At 37.1% G+C, this 19,578-nt stretch overlaps 1 protein-coding gene across 1 annotated transcript in view; it reads right to left on the bottom strand.

Moving 5' to 3' along the window:
- The window catches only part of AkhR (Adipokinetic hormone receptor), a 42,354-nt gene that overhangs the window by 7,228 nt on the left and 15,548 nt on the right, over positions 1–19,578 (bottom strand). The gene's annotated exons all lie outside the window — the stretch shown is intronic.

Below are 19,578 nucleotides of genomic sequence, written 5' to 3'. Positions count from 1 at the left end.
ACGAGTTAGCTTTTAAAGTTACAATGGGACTTCTGGTTAAAATTCATGATTTAGAGCAAAAATTAATGACGTTAATTCAAATCCTAATATTATATGCTTCTACCAATTAAGATGATCAGCTAAGCTGTGATAGCCTAGTGGCTAGGGCGTCTGCCTTCTAGTCGGAGATCGGCGGTTCGATCCCGGGCAGCTCTAACTTTTCGGAGCTATGTGCGTTTTAAGAAATTAAATATCACTCGATCATGATGATGAATTAAGATGATTAATATATTATGTTCGTTAAAAGCGGTTTATATCTAGAAACTAGTATGATTTATTATCAAAACAACTACTGCGATGTAAAATTACCCACTTAACGTATCGGTCTGAGCTATTGATGTTATGGAGTGCTAAATGAATACTTACTGGCAAATGAAACTTTTATTTTTATGAACATGCATGACAAGATACTGTAATAGGTATCCATCACCACCCATATTATAAATGCGAAAGTGTGTTTGTTTGTTGGTTTATTGGTTTGTAGATTTGTTGGTTTGTCCTTCAATCACGTTGCAACGGAGCAACGGATCGACGTGATGGGTTTGTTTTGAAACCTGGAGAGTGACAAAGGCCACTTTTTATCCTTTAAAATCGAAGAGTTCCCACGGGATTTTTAAAAACCTAAATCCATGCGTACGAAGTCAAGGGCATCTGCTAGTATTATTATAATTGCTAAACTGTATTCGCATGTTGGTTTGTTGGTTTTATTTCAATCACCTCGCATCGAAGCAAAGGATCGATAGACTTTTTGGATGGATATAGTCCGCACTGGGCCAGCGTGGCAGACTATGGCCTGATTTCATTCTGAGAGGAGACCCGTCCTCAGTAGTGAGCCGGCAACGGGTTGATCATGATGGTGATGATGACGTCGTATTTTTTATTTTTATTTTTTACTTATTTGTTTACAAAAGGATGCTTACAAGGTTTATTACGATTATGGTGTAAACATAAACTCGGTGTACGCACACAAAAAGCTTTCTCCATCGGTCAGTGAGGCCGAAGTTCAATTTTTTAAATAGAAAAAAATCTAATGGACCACCGATTAGTATCAATTTTAGAGAAGAAAGAACCGTACGTTAACGCACATAAACGTATAGTACGCGACAGGTCGAGATGGCAATCGGGGTGGGGACGCCCCGAGCACCTGCACAACCCCCGCGCTAACGCGGATACCCCAGTTGCCATCTCGACGTGTCACGTAGGTACTAATCTATACATTAATCATAAAGAAATAACTGTTATTAAAAACCCTAGGCTATGAACGGTAAAGCTCGTATGAGCATTTCCTAATTAGTTTTCAGTATATTTGCATTTTATAGAGCCTTACAAGAATTAGCAACTTTGTGATGTCCTTGTATCGCTTGAAGCGTCATGAAAATGGAAAACAAATACAAAAAGACAAATAAGAGACTATTAACTTTGAGATCAAGTACTTACTTATGACTCGAGGGGTTTTATTTGGGGCCTCATTATTCTCATGAGTCTCATAAGACACAAAACTTATTAATAGCGAAAAGGGGTGAACCTTAGACTATGAGAAGACTACTTATTTTTCACTAGCTTGTGTTCGCGACTTCATCCGCGTGGACTACACAAATTTCAAACCTCTATTTTACCCCCTTAAAGGATGTACTTTCAAAAATACTTTCTAACCGGATGTCCACGTCATAATACCTATCTGCATGCCGAATTTCAGCCCGATCCGTAAGAGCTGTGCGTTGATAGATCAGTCAGTCAGTCAGTCAGTCAATCAGCTTTTCAGTTTTAGGGTTCCATACCTCCAAAGGAAAAACGGAACCCTTATAGGATCACTTCATTGCTTGTCTGTCTGTCGTGTCTGTCAAGAAAGCCTATAGGGTACTTCCCGTTAACCTAGAATCATCAAATTTGGCAGGTAGGTAGGTCTTATAGCACAAGTAAAGGAATAAATGCCGAAAACCGTGGATTTGTGGTTACATTGTACAAAAAAAATTAAAATGTGTTAATGAAAAATAATTAGTATTTTCAATTTTCAAAGTAGGATAACTATACGAAGTGGGGTATCATAATTATGAAAGGGCTTAATCTGTATATTCTAAAACGAATTTTATTTATTTTTATGCATAATAGTTTTTGATTTATCGTGCAAAATGACGAAAAAAATACCCGAGTACGGAACCCTCGGCGCGTGAGTCCGACTCGCGATTGGTCGGTTATATAATATTTTTGGTTAAAAAACCAAACTACTTTTTAAATACTTCTGTTGACGAAGCCACAAATTTTTCAAATAATTTTGTATTTTTGACAAAATGTAATAAATAGTTTTCGTAGCACGTGCGTAGCATGTTCGTAGCACACCGGACCTCGTCTTATATCTTGCACCTGGCGCGGATTGTTCCTATTGTCAACGGTCAAGAGTTCAGAGTTCTGCGTTCCCCTTTCACAATTATATTGTTTCTGCTTACGTACGTTGCAGTCTGATTATTTTGTTTGTGGTGAAATCCAAGCCATTGCATGGATTTCAGTGAGCTTTGAACTCAAACATTCGATCTTTGAACTGAAGACCTTTATCTGAGGGATCGATCGATGAACTCATGAAATTTAAAAAAATGTCGTAAGGTACCGCAAATTCAAAAAGAAAATTGCAGGGCGCGCCTCGTCCGCTTCATTAGAGGGTCGACTAAAAGGCTATACTTATAGCGAAAGCTCTTTTTGTGAATCTTTTCTTTAAAATGTTAGAGTAAATAGCATAGGTAGTCACATTGTCTCCGAATAATACACTTAGGCTATAAATTACCTATATTACGTGGTATACTAATCTAGTCTAGTCACGGGCAAAAGCCAGTGTGTGTATAAAATATCTCGAATTTAAGTGCGACAATACACTAAGTAGGCGATATTCATAGATAAATTTCCTTCACCATCACTTAATAAATAAGTGAGACAAACAACATTTTGAACCTAATTATTGTTCAAAGTTAATTAACTTTATGAACATCAATTAATACACTGACGTTTTATGCAGATAATATTATTATCATACCTCTTAAATAATTCTTCAAAATTTTAATGAATCTGCCGAAAGTTCAGAGACATTTTTTTAAACCTCTTTACATAATGGGAGCGCTAATGGAATTATAAAGTCCCTAACCTATAGTTTCTGGTATGGGCCTTCTTAGGAATTTGCCGAAATTCTTATATTAAATGTTTTGAAGATGAGACCCTTTTGTTCCTAAGTGAAAAGGTTGTACCTACCTAGTTAGGCCGAATCCGGTCGGATAGTATTTTATTACAAAAATGTTTTTTTTAATTCCAATTCGGCTGATTGAAACTTAAAAGTACATATATACTTAGTTAAAGTAGGTAACTGTAAAACTGATAAACAAAAAGTTTATTTTCGTACAAGTAAAATAAACTTTACTTTTAAACCTAAGCTAGTTATTGTCAGTTAGAATACAATGAGCACTATAGTAGGGGAGCCCAAGAAGCTAATCAGATCAATCAGATATTGAGAAGAGGTGTTAAGGGAATCCTCGAGTAGATCCTATTTAAAAGACTGACGATTTGGACGAAATTAAAAGTCATGGCCGATGTTTGAAACTTTGTGACTCTCCTATTTCCTTAAGTCACGCCCAAATTATCAGATTATTGAAATGCACACATTTCTGCATCTAATTAACTTACCCTGCCTTGATCTTCCGCGCTCGAGTAAATCCCAAAATCCCCGCTTGGGCTCCCCTACCACTATGATAATGTGTTTTTATTTTCCTCGCCACTTTTACTCTGAATTTGACATGGTTTCGGAAGAGGCACAGCTATTTAATAAAAAGACAAAGATTAAGCTATTATAATATTTAGCTACTAAATAACACACAGTTAGCTTGTAAAAATGCACTCAGGACTTCGAATTGTTTAGTGCTAAAAACAGTAAAGTGAGTATGATCAGAACTCATCCAAAAGTTATGAAACTTACTTATAGGTATGTTTTGATAATACGTACTTAAGTGGTAGTAGGTGAACTTCTGTAAGAATTGAAATACTAAAAATAACATGACAAGGATATTCTTATAATAGATCAGAAGTGCCCTTTAAGGCGAGTCACCGAGGCTAAGCGGAAAAAACTGGTTTGCTAGATCAAATGTTTTAGGTATTACACCATTAAATAATGGCCTTGCTAAAAATGTACAATATACCTAAAGACATTGTCTAAAGAATGTGCTACTTTGATACACAATAGGAAGTACTTCACTCGATCAAATAAAATCTTGAAATAAGCCGAAATAAAAGTCTAAAACAAATTATTTAATACTAAAATTTCTGACTTGGCAAATAATTTTCATATGGAAATATTTGTCTTTAAGTACTATAGAGAACCTGCTAAATTTTGGTTTTCAACAGGACTTCTATAATTTATTAAATTCAAATTTAACGTTTGAAACACAGAATTTGAACGTTGCCAAGTGGTTTACTTCAAAGCCGCGCTGCCCGCCTCGGTGACTCGCCTTAAAGTTACGTCGCTAGACACAAGTGTCCATGTTCTACATTTCTACAACGGTAATATAAATCGGGATAGACTTCGACACGACACGTGTATCACCACGCGATATTCTACACGTGGCAACAACGTATATACCATCGTGAGATACAAGTGTACCAACTTGTCGCTAGTCATATAGTCACGTTATGATGTGACCTTATGAAAACTTGTGTACTAAGTTACCTACTTAGGTAGTACATACAAAGGAAGGATTTTTGTAAGAACTGGAAAACACTAAAAATAGCATAAAAAGTAGGTACCTATACTTCTTAATAGAGCACTTTAGTCGCTAGTCACAAGTATCTATTTTCTACATTTCTACAACGGTACCTAATTCGGGATTTACTTCGACAGTTTTTTTTTTAAAGAATATTAGCCATGTTAAATGACTAATATTCCGCTTTCCTCTCCAACTAAGCGTCAGGCTTGTGCTAGGAGTAGGTACGACAGTGTAGGTACCACGCGATATACTTACCTAAGTACTATAGTATGCGACAGGTTGAGATGGAAATCAGGGTATGAGGCGAGGGGACGCCCCTCACACCCGCACGTAACCCGCACTCGCACGCACCGGGTTAGCGAGGGTGCTGTGCGGTGCGGTGCGGTTTTCTACTCCGTGCTCATAACACAACTTTCGATAGTAATGACCTAAGTATAGGTAGGTAGGTACATTGGCAAAGATAAAAGTACAGAATAATCTCAAAACCTTTACGATATTTCCTTGTTAAATATTAGGATAGAGCCTACAGGGACCTTTGTCCGACGAGCTTAACTTTTTTAGGCCCTTTTTCGCTAAGTAGGTTTGTTATCTTTTGCGGACTACATTAAGTAATATAATGGATAGGTTCTTCTAGGCTTCTATAATTCCATTTCATTCCATTACCAAATAGATGAAGCTTTTTAGAAATATAGATTTTTCTTGTATCAACGAATGAAATTATTTACAACTTCAATAACTTATAAGTACCAACCTCTTCTAAGTAAAACTTATTCAAAGTAATCGTAATTTCACTTTTTGAATTGGTATTTTTGTGTTGTAGTAGTCCAAGCATAACCACTGTGACAGCGCTTTCTCGCGGGTGTTTTCATCGAAAATGCGTTCAAATAGCCACAAGAGTAATATGTCGCTCGGGCGACATCAAAAACTAAAAAATAAGTCTCTTTTATAAAAGCTTTCTATTTTAAATGATTTTTCTTTAACTTGGTTCCATGGTGCGATTCCCATTGCGCTTCGGTGGTGGCACATTATCTACCTATCCAAAATCCAACTCCTGGTAGTTACCTTAACCTAATAGAGAGTTCAAAATCACAAAAACTTCCATTGAAGACTATGGAAACATTTGTATTGAAATTTTTCTCGTATCCTTCACAAAGGTCGTCGCTAAAAACACTAGTGATTCCCTGTCGCCATTTATCGATATCTAATCTATCAAAACTTATCGGACTCAATCTTGCAGAACCAAATTGGAGACCGGTCATGACTTACTCTAGTGATGTAACGAATGTCATATTTTGGACATTCGCGGATGCGAATGCGAATGTGAATATCTACTGCCAACATTCGCGAACGTGAATGCGAATGTGAAAATTCAGTTTTTGTTTAATTTGGCGCCATTTGTCTATGGCTTGGTGACCTTGGTGACAGTCCCGTTACCAAATGATAAAGAGAAGACTGATAACGTTAAGACTGACGAGGTTAAGGTTTTTTTTATTACATTAAAAACATAAGAAATTAATGGATTTTATTACATCAAAAAAAAAAAATCGCAAAACATTCGCAGTAATTTCACGAATGCGAATGCAAATGCGAATATGCAAAAATATGCGAATATCCACAAATGCAAATACGAATACGAATATACGTTACATCACTAACTTACTGCGATTCGGGACCGCTGTTCGCAACAGGCATCTGACTGACAGTAACTCTAGTATGAGTTAACACAACTCCAAAAAATGTTAAAGTTTCGAGATTTTCGATAGCTTAGCCGCAGTTTTACGATCTGTTTAATTTGAGAGTGAAATGGAACGAAGCCACTTATCTTAACTTCGCCTGTAACTTTCTAAAACCCGCTCTAAATTTCTGCATATTTATATTTTAGTGTGCTCCACTTAAAATAATATTTTTAAATTTTAATACTTAAATATAATGACACTATTAATTTCTATTTCATAAAGTGAGAACTCGACATTGGATTTCGTTTTCACAAACTAGAAAAAACAAACTAATGGTACAGATAGAAACTGGAAAAGTAACATGGGTCACAGCTTACTTTGATGTTACTTACCGACTTGTTAAGAACAATACTTGAAAAAACCCAATGATTGACACGGGTAGGTATAGTACGCGACAGGTCGAGAAGGCAATCGGGGTGGGGACGCCCTGCACACCCGCACAGCCGCGAGTGACGTGCGGGTGTATGATGGGGCGTCCTCCCGCCTCATACCCCGATTGCTATCTCGACCTGTCGCGGACTATAGGTTCTTGCAAGAGTAAATAACTTTTTTTTACTATACCTTTATCGCGTTACCTTACTTTACCTGATGTTTTTTTTTAAGATTTACGAATCATTTTTAGGGTTCCGTGTCTCCAGAGAAAAAAAGAAACCCTTGTAGGATCACTTCGTTGTCTGTCTGTCTGTCTGTACGATAAAAAAAACCCTTCGTGTGCGAGTCCGATTCGCACTTGACCGGTTTTTACTCTTACTAATTAGAGTAACCGACATAGCTCAACGGGTTGCGAAGCTGAAGTGGCAGTGGGCGGGGCACATAGTTCGAAAAACCGATAGACGTTGGGGTCTCAAAGTGCTGCAATGACGACCTCGCACCAGAGTCCAGAAAGCGCAGCGTTGGAAGACTCCACTAGGTGGACAGACGACATCAAACGAGTCGCTGGATTCAGGCGGCGCAAGACCGTGGTGTGTAGAAGTCCCTACAAGAGACCTGCGTCCAGCAGTGGATGTCTATCGGTTGATAATGATGGTGATGATGATGGATTTTAGTAGATACGAATAAATAAATAAAAGAACCCTTGGAGCAATACTGCGTGATAAAAATCCCTTTTATCACAAGCGTGAAAGGGAAAGGTCGTGATATTTTCTGATGCGTATCAATAGGCAACAATTTGCAATTCTAAGTACAGTAATATGACGGAAAAGTTTTTATCACCTCTCATTTTATATTCTTACTAGCAGATCCCCGCGGCTTCACCCGCGTGTATATAATATGTCACCCAGGAATAATGTAGCTTTCTATTGGTGAAAGAATTTTTAAAATCGGTTCAGTAGTTCCAGAGATTACCCCCTACAAACAAACTTAACGACATTACCTCTTTATAATATTATTATATATATATATATATAGGTATATTATATATTATATATATTATATATTATTTTATATTCTTATTAGGGTTCCGTACCTTAAAAGAAAAAACGGACTCCTTATAAGTAGGATCATTTTGTTGTCTGCCTGTCCACCCGCCCGAAAAGCCGATCAATATACGAAACAATATTTCAAGAATAAAATGTAGGTACTCCTACTGAACTTGCAACTCTCGCTATCTTTCATAAGGAGAAGGCAGCGAAGCGGCGTGAAACAGAGAGCACTTTTGAAAATACCCACTCGCGTCACGTTTTGTCAGTAGACGATAGTAAAAACTTAGCTGCCATTTGGCTCCCATTCATAAATAGACCATAGAAATTGGTAGGTACATTTACCACTATGTTTTATTAAAATAAATACTGTTATTTTCAATTTTGTACTGCGCTGCAATAATGTCAGTGATATTATAGTCATCTAGTGTGTATTAGGTAAATAGATGTCTCTTAAAATCATCATATGAAAAGTGTTTTCCTATTTTCAGTAATCGGACCATGAACATATTTTATACATTTTTGTGTAACGGATGTAATAAGTATTATCAGGTCGGATTTCGGTACCAAACCGTATTTTCAAAGGGCAAGGCATAGGTACTCTTCACAACATTTCGTCTATCCCGAAGCCTGTCGAGATTTCACATCAAAGGCCCTCTTAAACATTTGCGAATATCCCTGGAAAACTTACGCTATATTAATCTATTTTTCATGTAGGTACACTGTACAGGTATAAATAAAAAGGAAATTTTATCGATCGGTTTTAGATTTTGGAAATGGTTTAGAGGTGTCGTAGGCAAGCGCATTTCATCTTAGGCTGCATCATTACTTGTCAGCGTGTCAGAGATTACAGTCTGAGTCAAGCGCTATCTTTGCATCTACATATTTCTCTCTTGTGCTCTGTCTCGCTCACGGTCTCACCCCTTCCCAAGCGTCCAATAAGAAGCTTCACTTCAGAAATCATAATACAGTACGCAGCAGAATATAATGTAAGTACATCGACCTTTATAGAATGAAATTTCAGCTTTGTAGAGCTTAGTCAGCGTTTTGTCAGTCTCAACGACAGAGACAATGCTCTGCAAACCGCTATTTCTTTCTAAAGGTCGATTTACATTATTTTCTACCGCGTAGGTACTGTACATTGTATGAAAACACATTTCACACCTTTAACCTTTCTAAGTTTCTACCAATTACTGCAAATATTACTCGTGAATCGTTTATCATTGAAAAACAAAACAAACCGCGCTCATTAGTTGCAGACAAAGAAAAAACAACAACGAAACGTGTTGTCATGACAGTAGACAGTTGTTTTGACAGCGCTGATTTCAGATAGCGTTTACGCTAACCTAACGATGTCGAGCGTCGACGTACAAACACCATAACTTTTGCGTTTTATTAAAAGATAACTGCAGTCTTCTACTTATACTCTATCCACGGAGAGAAGTTAGTACAGAGCTCTTTCTGTTACGTAATCCCATATAACTGACAAAGACAAAAAACTCGGTGGGCGTTAACCATTTTGAGTGACCAACCAAGCAATAACGAAACCTATGTTTTTGAATTTAATTTCGAATGTTTTTTACCCTACTACGGCAAAGCCAAAAGAAAGGGTTATGATTTTGGTAGTCTATGTATGTTTGAAAACATAGGTAGGTTGGTAGGAACAGAGCGTAGACAGAGCGAACGAGGTAATAAAAAAAGAAACATGCTTAGCTTAGTACGTAGGTAAATCGCTTATGCATCCACGTGGACTATACAAACAAACCTATGTTTTACCTCCGGGGTTGAATTTTAAAAGCCTTTCTTAGCGGATGTCTACGTCATAATTAATAGCTATCTACATGCCAAATTTCAGCCCGACCCGTCCAGTAGTTTGAGCTGTGCGTTGATAGTTCAGTCAGTCAATTAATCAGTCCAGTCACCTTTTACTTTTATATATTTAGAATATAGATAGACTAAAACCGAAATGGCTTATTTTCTTCCTACTTACTACCATCTTATCCGCTAAAACATTACACCGATTCTGTATTGTTTTAAATGTTCCATAAACTCGTAATAAAATATTTATAGTTCAGTCCGCCTGTCCATCCGTCGAACATTATGTCACACTCATTTTATTAATCAAGTGAACGTCTTGGAAATTCTGATATGATATTCCCACATGATAACTCCCCGAGGGTTTCCTATCGGGCTGGGTTCGGATGTTTCGTGATAAAATGGTATTAAGTACCTATGACTCGGGAGCAATATACGCCTTGACGAGGGTAGATATTATGAATTATTTATATTTTCCAGTTGGAATATAATTGTTTATCTCACGCTTCAAATTCACGCTCACGCTTCCGTTTCTAATTAAATAAAAGAGAAAAAACTTGGCGTGAACTACTATCTTAAAGGTCTAGTGCGAGTTGGACCCTTCGGGTCCAACGGGGTTTAACCCTAAAGTTAAAAGAGCGTCTAGAAATCATCCGTGTCCAATGTCCATTAAGAATCTAGATATTTGGCATGCGGCTATGTTTGAGGTATTTTTTCCAGGCATCTATAAAAAAGATTTCTTGAAGCCCTAGGGGTTGCTTGTATTATCCTCGTAGGCATAAGGCTAGTCAAGTCACGGACATAAGTTAGTAATTCCAATAAAGTTTAAGTTTATCAGAGTAGATTTATTATTATCAGAAACTTCACAATCTTAAACAGCAAATCTTTGAAACTTGATACTACGAGTCCCATCAATCATGTTTTGTTTTTGTTTATTTGCAGCGGAGTTTTACCTAGTTACGATCGATCATACCTAATAAACTCAAAACCAACATTGGTTTAAATTATAAGTCAGTTTTGTTTATATTGCAGTAATGTTATCGAACAACAACAATGGAAGCTAAACTGGCTAGGAGTAAGACTTCCGCCTCTTTCGTGAGCCGTATTATGTATTTTTTTTAGTCGTGGGGAATAAAAGAAATATTGGACTGTGAAGATTAGGTGTAAAAAAAAAAGAAAAAAGGTTATATTATTATGATGTATCCCCTTTCACTGGTAAGGAGAGCGTGTACAGGTTTTCAAAAATGTAAAAAAGTAGTCACAAAGAAATACTCGAGCTCTTTAGATATTGTATGCGCCCCACGTATTTCTGTTATCGGAAAAATATTAATCTGCCGGTTTGTATGATGGGGGTGGCCGTACGAAGGGCCAGAAAGGGGAACTCCATCTTAGACTGCATCATCACTTGCCACCAGGTCCAATTGCAGTCAAGTGCCAGTCTATAAATTAAAAAAAATATAGAAAATAGAAACAAAAATATTTATCGAGCGCGTCAGATATTGAGAAAGTATGTTAAGTAAACCCTCAAGTAGCTCCTTTGAAGTAGGTATGTCTTTTGAAGACTGATGATTTAGATGCAACTAAAAGTGATTATGTCATGCTCAAATTGTCAGATTATTGAAATCTGTCCCCAGAGACTTTTCTGCGTCTAATTAACTTACCTTGCCTTATAATCTGATGATCGAAATCCCAAATTTTTTCTCAATTTTTTTAGGAAGCGTAGGTACATACAATATGTAAGTAGGTTTGTGGCACAATTTGAAACATCTCCTTTGGCATGCAGATAGCCTGTAGGCTAGGTAGTTCATGATGATGTATCATGATGAACTTACGGACGTGAAAATAATATTATCAGCTTAGCTTATTAATTATTTTGTTCTGTGGTTTTCATCTGACCACGATTGCGTTAGTAGGTAGGTATTATTTGTAATTTAGGCGATTTATACTTTAATGTTTCTGAATAAGGTGAATTTAACAATGCAATATTTACATAGTGTTTTAATTTTTTGGTTCTCCTAATACAAATTATATTCGTAGGTTCTAGTGTACCTACTAAACGAAATAACATCGAAGCGTCACTTTTTCTGACAGATTAGTCCGTGACAGGTTGAGATGGCAATCGGGGTATGGAGAGGGGGGACGCCCCGATTAGGTACCCGCACCGGGTTAGCGCGGAAGATGTGCGGGTGAGCGAGGCGTTCCCTCCCCGATTGCCATCTCGACCTGTCGCGTACTATACTATCTCTTCACAAAGGTGGCATACTTTATCTAAGTTTGAATATTACTACAGTTACAATCTACAATACAATGCGATAAACATTGAAACCGAAGTGGTTTTAAAAAATCGGTCAAGTGCGAGTCGGACTCGCACACGAAGGGTTCCCGTACCATCGTACAAGAAATACCTACTTTTTAATTTTTTTAATTTTCATGGCAGCCATTTTGAAATTTTTATTACCTATTTGTTGTTACAGCGGCAATGGAGTCACACATTCTGTGAAAATTTCAACTCTCTACCTATTACGGTTCACGAGATACAATACAGCCTATTGACAGACAGACGGACAGACCAACGGACAGCGGAGTCTTAGTTTAGTAAGTTTAGTAGGGTTACGGGTCTTCGGATACGGAACCCTACAAATCACGCTGCATACAAGAGATGTGATATCAGGGGTCAGACCCCGACCTTCCGAATACGAGATAATTATAATATTTTGTTTTTATGCTACCTACTTGTTTTTCAGCCAATTTATTGCTTTGATAAAACACTGCTTGTTAATTAGGACACTAACCGTACTTGTCGTCTTAATTACGTTAGGAATCTGTTCCTAGATATTTTAACCAACTACCCAAAAGGAGGAGGAATTCGGCGCGTTTTTAGAGAGTTTTTGGTGCCAACGTTACCCTAAAAATGTGCCGAGTTGAGAACCTCCTATTATATTATGTTAGTACATAGAATTTTTGAAATGTATAATAATGAAATCGACAATTATTACAAAACTAGCTTATGCTCGCGACTTCTTCCACGTGGACTACACATACTTAATTTCGAACGCCTATTTCACCCCCTCAAGAGTTGAATTTTCAAAAATCCTTTCTTAGCGGATGGCTACGTCATAATAGCTGTCTGCATGCCAAATTTCCAAAAATCCGTCCAGTAGTTTGAGCTGTGCGTTGATAGATCAGTCAGTCAGTCAGTCAGTCACCTTTTCCTTTTATATATATAGATATATAAAGTGCATGTCATGCACAGTCTGCATGAAATATACAGTTAGGTAGTGGTACAAAATGTACGACATAGATCTTGTTTTATTTGACTGTATAAAATACCTATATACCTGTTTTATTTGACTGTATAAATACCTATTAAAATATTCTGTAAAAAATTGAAATCCTATTTGGCCTTATTTTCAGTCTATTATTATGTAAAATTATATTGTATACCTATATCGCTGTTGATTGCAAAAAAAAAAAAATATATATATTTAAATGGAAATTCACGAAAACAGTCATAGTTTTCTCAACTATATTAGGAGTAGACCCAGACTTTTCTGTCTCTAATTAATTATTTATCTATTATTAGGTACGCTTCACACAGTAGATATAACCACAAAATACAAATGTAGTAGGTCAACATCAAAGTTGAAAAAAGTTACGGTGACATCAAAAGAATAATAATACGAAAAGTAAATAAGTAGTACTGAATAGAATACAAATTCGTATTGAATCAATTTGGAATAACTTCGGTCGGGAGGCAGGCAGATAACTCTACCAGTAGGTTATCATTAAGATAGTTTAACATTCCTAGTTAGTCTCAGGGGTAATTCCTCTTCAATTTGAGTAAAGCTATTACAGTTTCGATTATAGGTACTTCTCCATTGGGACTATTTTAGAAACCACGATCATTTAGGTACCTATTACCTAAGAAAATCTACCTAACGACTGTTCTAGTTACCAATTAGGTACCTCTTCTATATTATGTAAGAACTTCGCTCTTCGATTACTGGAAAACACTCAGTATAGAGTTCTAGATTTTCCAATTCAGGTTGGGCCTCTCGGCAGCAATATTTATGACCTATTCGGACCTTCGGAAAGTCTAAATATAAAAAGAAAAGCTGACTGACTGACTGACTGATTGAATGACTGATTGGCTGACTGTTCTATCAACGTATAGCTCAAACTTCTGGACGGATCGGGCTGAAAGGCATGCAGATAGCTATTATGACGTAGACATCCGCTAAGAAAGACTTTTTGAAAAATCTACTCTCATCATCATCATCATGATCAACCCATCGCCGGCTCACTACAGAGCACGGGTCTCCTCTCAGACTGAGAAGGGTTTTGGCCATAATCTACTCTAGGGGGGTTTAAAATTTGTGTAGTCCACGCGGACGAAGACGCGGGTATAAGTCATATCATATTATTAGATGATGCCCGCGACTTCGTCCCCGCGTAGATTTCGGTTTTTTTTAAATCCCGTGGGATTTTTCCGAAATAAAAAGTAGTCTATCTTCATCTCCGTTTTTTGAAATCCCGTGCAAACTATTAGATTTTTCGGGATAAAATATACCCTATGTCCTTTCCTGGTATGCCTGCGACTTCATCCGTAGATTTCGGTTTTTGGAAATCTCGTGGGATTTTCCAAAATAAAAAGTAGCCATCTTCATCTCCGTTTTTTAAAAATCACTTAAGAACTGTTTGATTTTCCGGGATAAAATATTGCCTATGTCCTTTCCTGAGATGCAAGCTACAGTTGTACCAAATTTCTTCAAAATTCTTGAACAAACAAACAACAAACAAAATTCTTGGTGTGCCGTAAAAAGGGAGCAGAGAGACAGACACACTTTCGCTTCTATATAATATTAAGTAAGCATGGAAGTATAGAAGTTCCCGCCAAGAAAATGATAGACTGTATCTGTTTAACTGATTACTTAAGTAAAGTCTATATTCATGTATCTTGGTAAATTATACTTTCAGTGAATTCTGAGAAAGACGTCGTAGGTAACTAATTAGGTATCGTAACGTTAGTTTTGTCTACGAATTTTCGAATGTGATTAGACTTGGGGTATTTTTTTGAAAAGTTGCTAGAAAAGTAGACAATTATAATGGCGTTATTCATAAAGCCTGGGAAATGTGAGGGCCGTTCGAAGTTTGTGGACTTTGTAATACACCAGTCATAATCATCATCATCAACTGATAGACGTCCACTGCTGGACATAGGTCTCTTGTAGGGACTTCCACACGCCACGGTCTTGCGCCGCCTGAATCCAGCGACTCCCTGCGAGTTGCGACTCGTCTGATGTCGTCCGTCTTCCAACGCTGCGTCTTCCGGTGCGAGGTCGCCAGCACTTAATGAGACCTCAATGTTTATCGGTTTTACTATACCCGGCAGAAAATATTGTACATCGACGTTTAGTAAGAGATAGCGGTTTCGTAGAGCATTATCTCTGTTGTTGAGACCGACAAAATGTCACCTAGGTATGAGTGACAGAAACAACGTTCGATGAAGCCGAAATCGCATTGTAAAGGCAATAAAGGTCGAAGTAAGTACAATATTTCTTGCCGGCTACTATAACGGTAGGTTGGAGCAACCAACAAATTCACATAGCACCATGACAGTCATTTTAATTTTTTGTCGTGTGACCAAGTTTTAACTCTAAAAATGGTTATAAAAATATTTTACTCTTATCTAAATAAGTATTTTAAAAAAATACTGTAATTTAAGATAATAGTTCTTGCATTTCACGAAGGCGAGTGGCTCATGCTTGTGTGTAAATCGAATCGGTATAGGTAAGTATAAGGTACAGTAAATGTGTGCGTTTGCGAGCGCTTGCTCGCGACTGATTGGCCCAACATACACGCACACTTACGAAATGTCCGTGTATACGACGTAACCACAAGTAAAGTTTACTCGCCTTCGTGAATTGCAAGAACTGTAGAGCTGGCAGGGAAATCTGTCTACACTCTACAGAGAGCTCAATTCGCGTTCAAAGTTTACATTGCCCGGATGCCGGAATGCCTGATTAATTAATTGCCCCGTAACAAAAATTAATAACAAGAATGTAATAATTAGGAAGACATTTAATAAGTATTTTATCGCTAATAACATGATTCGCTATTATGTTTTACTAAGTGCTTTTTGGAATCTTGATTACTACCCCTGCGGAAAGGTTTATAATAAATACAATAACATTCGTCTCAAAAAACATTCGAAGCTTTTTCTCGAATAATATGTAGGTATATTTTAGTTCCAACATTTTTTAATTTACCAAAAGAAAGTACAAAAGGCAGAAAATGAGATATTCACAGTAGGAACCTAATAAGTTGTGATCTGTGATAGCCTAGTGGTTAGGACGTCCGCCTTCTAATCGGAGGTCGGGGGTTCGATCCTCTGACTTTTCTGAGTTATGTGCGTTTTAAGTAACTAGGTCAATAATATAAACAGAATTCATAAGAAGTCTAGCACGCCTTGTGTATTTATATTATTTCTATTGTTGAGTACAGGCACCAATAGAAATACACATTCTGTGATCAACTCTCTACCTGTTACGGTTCACGAGGACGGACACACGGACAGTGGAAGGTTGGCACTATTCGGGTACGGAACCCTAAAATCTAGTACAAAAGTGAGGAACACCAATAGACGCGACAACGTCCTCACCGCGCGAGAGTGTGCGTTTTCTTCCTTCTCTATTAGCTCGTCTCGATGGACAGGGTTTAATAAATTTTCATCGAAGAACTAAAGGTAGGTAAAGTTAATCAAGAAGGACCCTTGAATGGGTTGCAAGGGTGAAAATCTTCCGTTCAATTTATAAACTTCGAACGTATACTCAAAACATTTACCTAATTGAGAAACTTTACTTTGAGTTCCAACTCTCATCAAGTTTGAATTATGCCAGAAATAAGAAACGGAAAAGATTTTTTTTTTAAATACGAGCATTATTTAAAAATCTTAATTGCAAGATTTTAATAAATTTTTGATAATCCCATTGCTCCCATGTTAATTCATTGAGAAGAAATCAATAAAATTATTAATAGAAATTAACACATTTATTAAAACCTATTGCATTTGGGTATTTTCCTACTTTTGAATTTGATAAATATTATTACGCTGAAAAAAATATTAAAATCCAACAAAGATTTACAAAGTTACAGACATTTTAATTTTGTAGTGGGAGGGTGTTCTATCCCTTACTCGCAAAACGAAAATTTGTATGAAACCGCACGAAGCTACTATGGCATTTGTCAAAATGACGTCATAATTCTATATTGCTATCTCCGTCTAATCAGAAATATTTAAATGCTTTTAACTTTTTTATTACTTGATCGATTTAATTAGTTTTTTCAGTATGCGTCATTATTTTTATCCTAGTTTATAATAAAGTAATAAAAAAATTGGAGTCAAATACCCAATTGCAAAGTGTGTATGTATAGACTATAGAAGAGAACTTTTTTAAGCACATCTTATAATTGAAACACTAGAGCCAGGTAGACCTTAAAATGTAGGTAGGTATAGGCACAGCACAGACTTAGATAAGTTTTTAATTAACTTTGCCGTACCGCGCCTAAAATAATGATATTAAACTATTATTCATAACAGTCCCTCTAGAGTCTAGTCCTTACTCCTTATTGTATTTTACACTTCAATGAACTTTCAAATCTTGTTTGGGAAATTAGCATTTGATTAAACATGAACAATGATTAGCTTAGTTAATTAATATGATAATATTGATAAGTTGGTTTGTTAACAGTTAATCATTCGTCACTTCATTAAATTACTTAGCTTAGGTACCTACTGATAACATTGTAGGCTATTTCAGCAGACTGTCGAAGATGTATGACTGATCTGCTGATAGCGTGGGTAGTATACATATAAGGGTTTGGAAAGACGAATCGCGCGAAGGAAATGACTTGTGTTGTAACAAGGTTTTAGAAAAAAAGTGCTCTTTTAGAAAGTGGGGTCGGATGACTGCGCATAGGTGCAGTTTTTTCTTACACGCGCTTGACGATATATTATAGGCACATCAGCCCCCCGATTGTGTAAGAAAAATGTATTCATCTTTATCGTAATCGTCAAAAAATTCTGCCCTTTGATTGGTTGATTCACTGTTTACATTTTTTCACAGCCAATCAAAGCAGAATTTGTTGACAATTACGATAACGATGAATACGTTTTTCTTACACAGTTGAGGGCTGATTACATACCACCAAATAGTTTTATAAATTACCTACTGCGCAAGTTTAGAGTCACGCTCTTGTGACGCCAACTGTGCAGGGAATGAAAGCGTTTACACGTCGCTTTTTGTTAGGAAATCGGGTTATGTGGGAATTTCAGTTTTTACTCACTAAACCACCCAGTGTATTGGGAGACTCTTGGCTCTGGGGTTAAGTACTTATGCATTACTACCCATTCCCATGCAAAATTGTGTTGATTTGTCCTCCAATCGCCGCAACAGACCAACAGATTTACGGGTTTTTTTGCATAGATATAGTTAAAAATCTGGTGAGTAACATATGCGACTTTTTACCCCAAAAATTAAAGAGTTTTCGCAGGTTTTTTTAAACCTAAAATCAGATGCCGCCCATTGGGCTCGTGGCGGGCGAAACAGTCTCGCTTCTGGAGTCACCAACTCGCGATCGGATTATCCAAGTCTTTATAAAAGGATTGGTGCGTCACAATAGGCGGTGCTGTTACGTAGGCATTTCGTCAATCTCCAATCTTGATTTTGCGTTGTTGGTTCGCTGACATTGGACTGTCGTTTGTTTTGATAGGTAAAATCATTTACTACGCATCTGCTTTGACCTTTATATTTACCAATGGAGGCCGGTCATCACGCCTACGCCTTCTACAGCGTAGACCGACGAGCGTGGTCTGATGGACTGAGTCGCCATAAGGTACCTAGTTATGTCTACGAGTTTGAAGAAAGATTTATTGTACACTAACTTATGCTCGCGACATCGTCCACTTGGCCTACACAAATTTCAAACCCCTATTTCACCCCCTTAGAGGTTGAATTTTCAAAAATCCTTTCTTAGCGGTTGCCTATGTCATATTAGCTATCTGTATTTATAGCTAGCTGTATTTTTATCTGTAGCTATGTGTAGCTGTAATTTCAGCCCAATCCGTCCAGTAGTAAGAGCTGTTCGTTGATAGATCAGTCAGTCAGTCAGTCAGTCACCTTTTGATTTTATATATTTAGAAGACTAGTAACTCGTCCGCGTAGATTTACATTTTTAAATATTTCATTGGAACTCTTTTAATTTCCTGGGATAAAAAGTAGCCTGTATAGTAATACTAGCTTATGCTCGCGACTTCATCCGCGTGGATTACACAAATTAAAAACCCCTATTTCACCCCCTTAGGGGTTATACTTTCAAAAAGTTGCCTACCCCATAATAGGTATATGCGAGTCAGGCTCGCGCACCCAAGGGTCCGTGCTACAGTCGTATTTTTTCGACATTTTGCACGATAATTCAGACAGACAGACTGACAGAGAGACAGACGGACGGACGGACGGACAGACGGACAGACAACAAAGTGATCCTATAAGGGTTCCGTTTTTACTCAAAGGTACGGGACCCTAAAAACGGGCTGCATTGATAACCACCTTCTTTTTGGATGTCAGTTTAAAAAGTAAAGTCAAAGAAACAAACAAACAAAAATCATTCATTAAAAAAGGAAACCACAGTACACTTTTTTACTGTCAGTTGTTGAATAAAACTACATAATATATTGGCGTAATGGTAAGTAGATAAATACACCTATCTTAAAATAAACGCTCTTTCTGTCTGTAAGAGTTTATTTTAATAAAAATGATGGTAGGTACCTACTTA

Source organism: Maniola hyperantus, chromosome 20 (assembly GCF_902806685.2).
Source record: "Maniola hyperantus chromosome 20, iAphHyp1.2, whole genome shotgun sequence".
Taxonomy (NCBI): Eukaryota; Metazoa; Arthropoda; class Insecta; order Lepidoptera; family Nymphalidae; genus Maniola; species Maniola hyperantus.
This window is presented reverse-complemented; position numbering and strand designations above follow the sequence as displayed.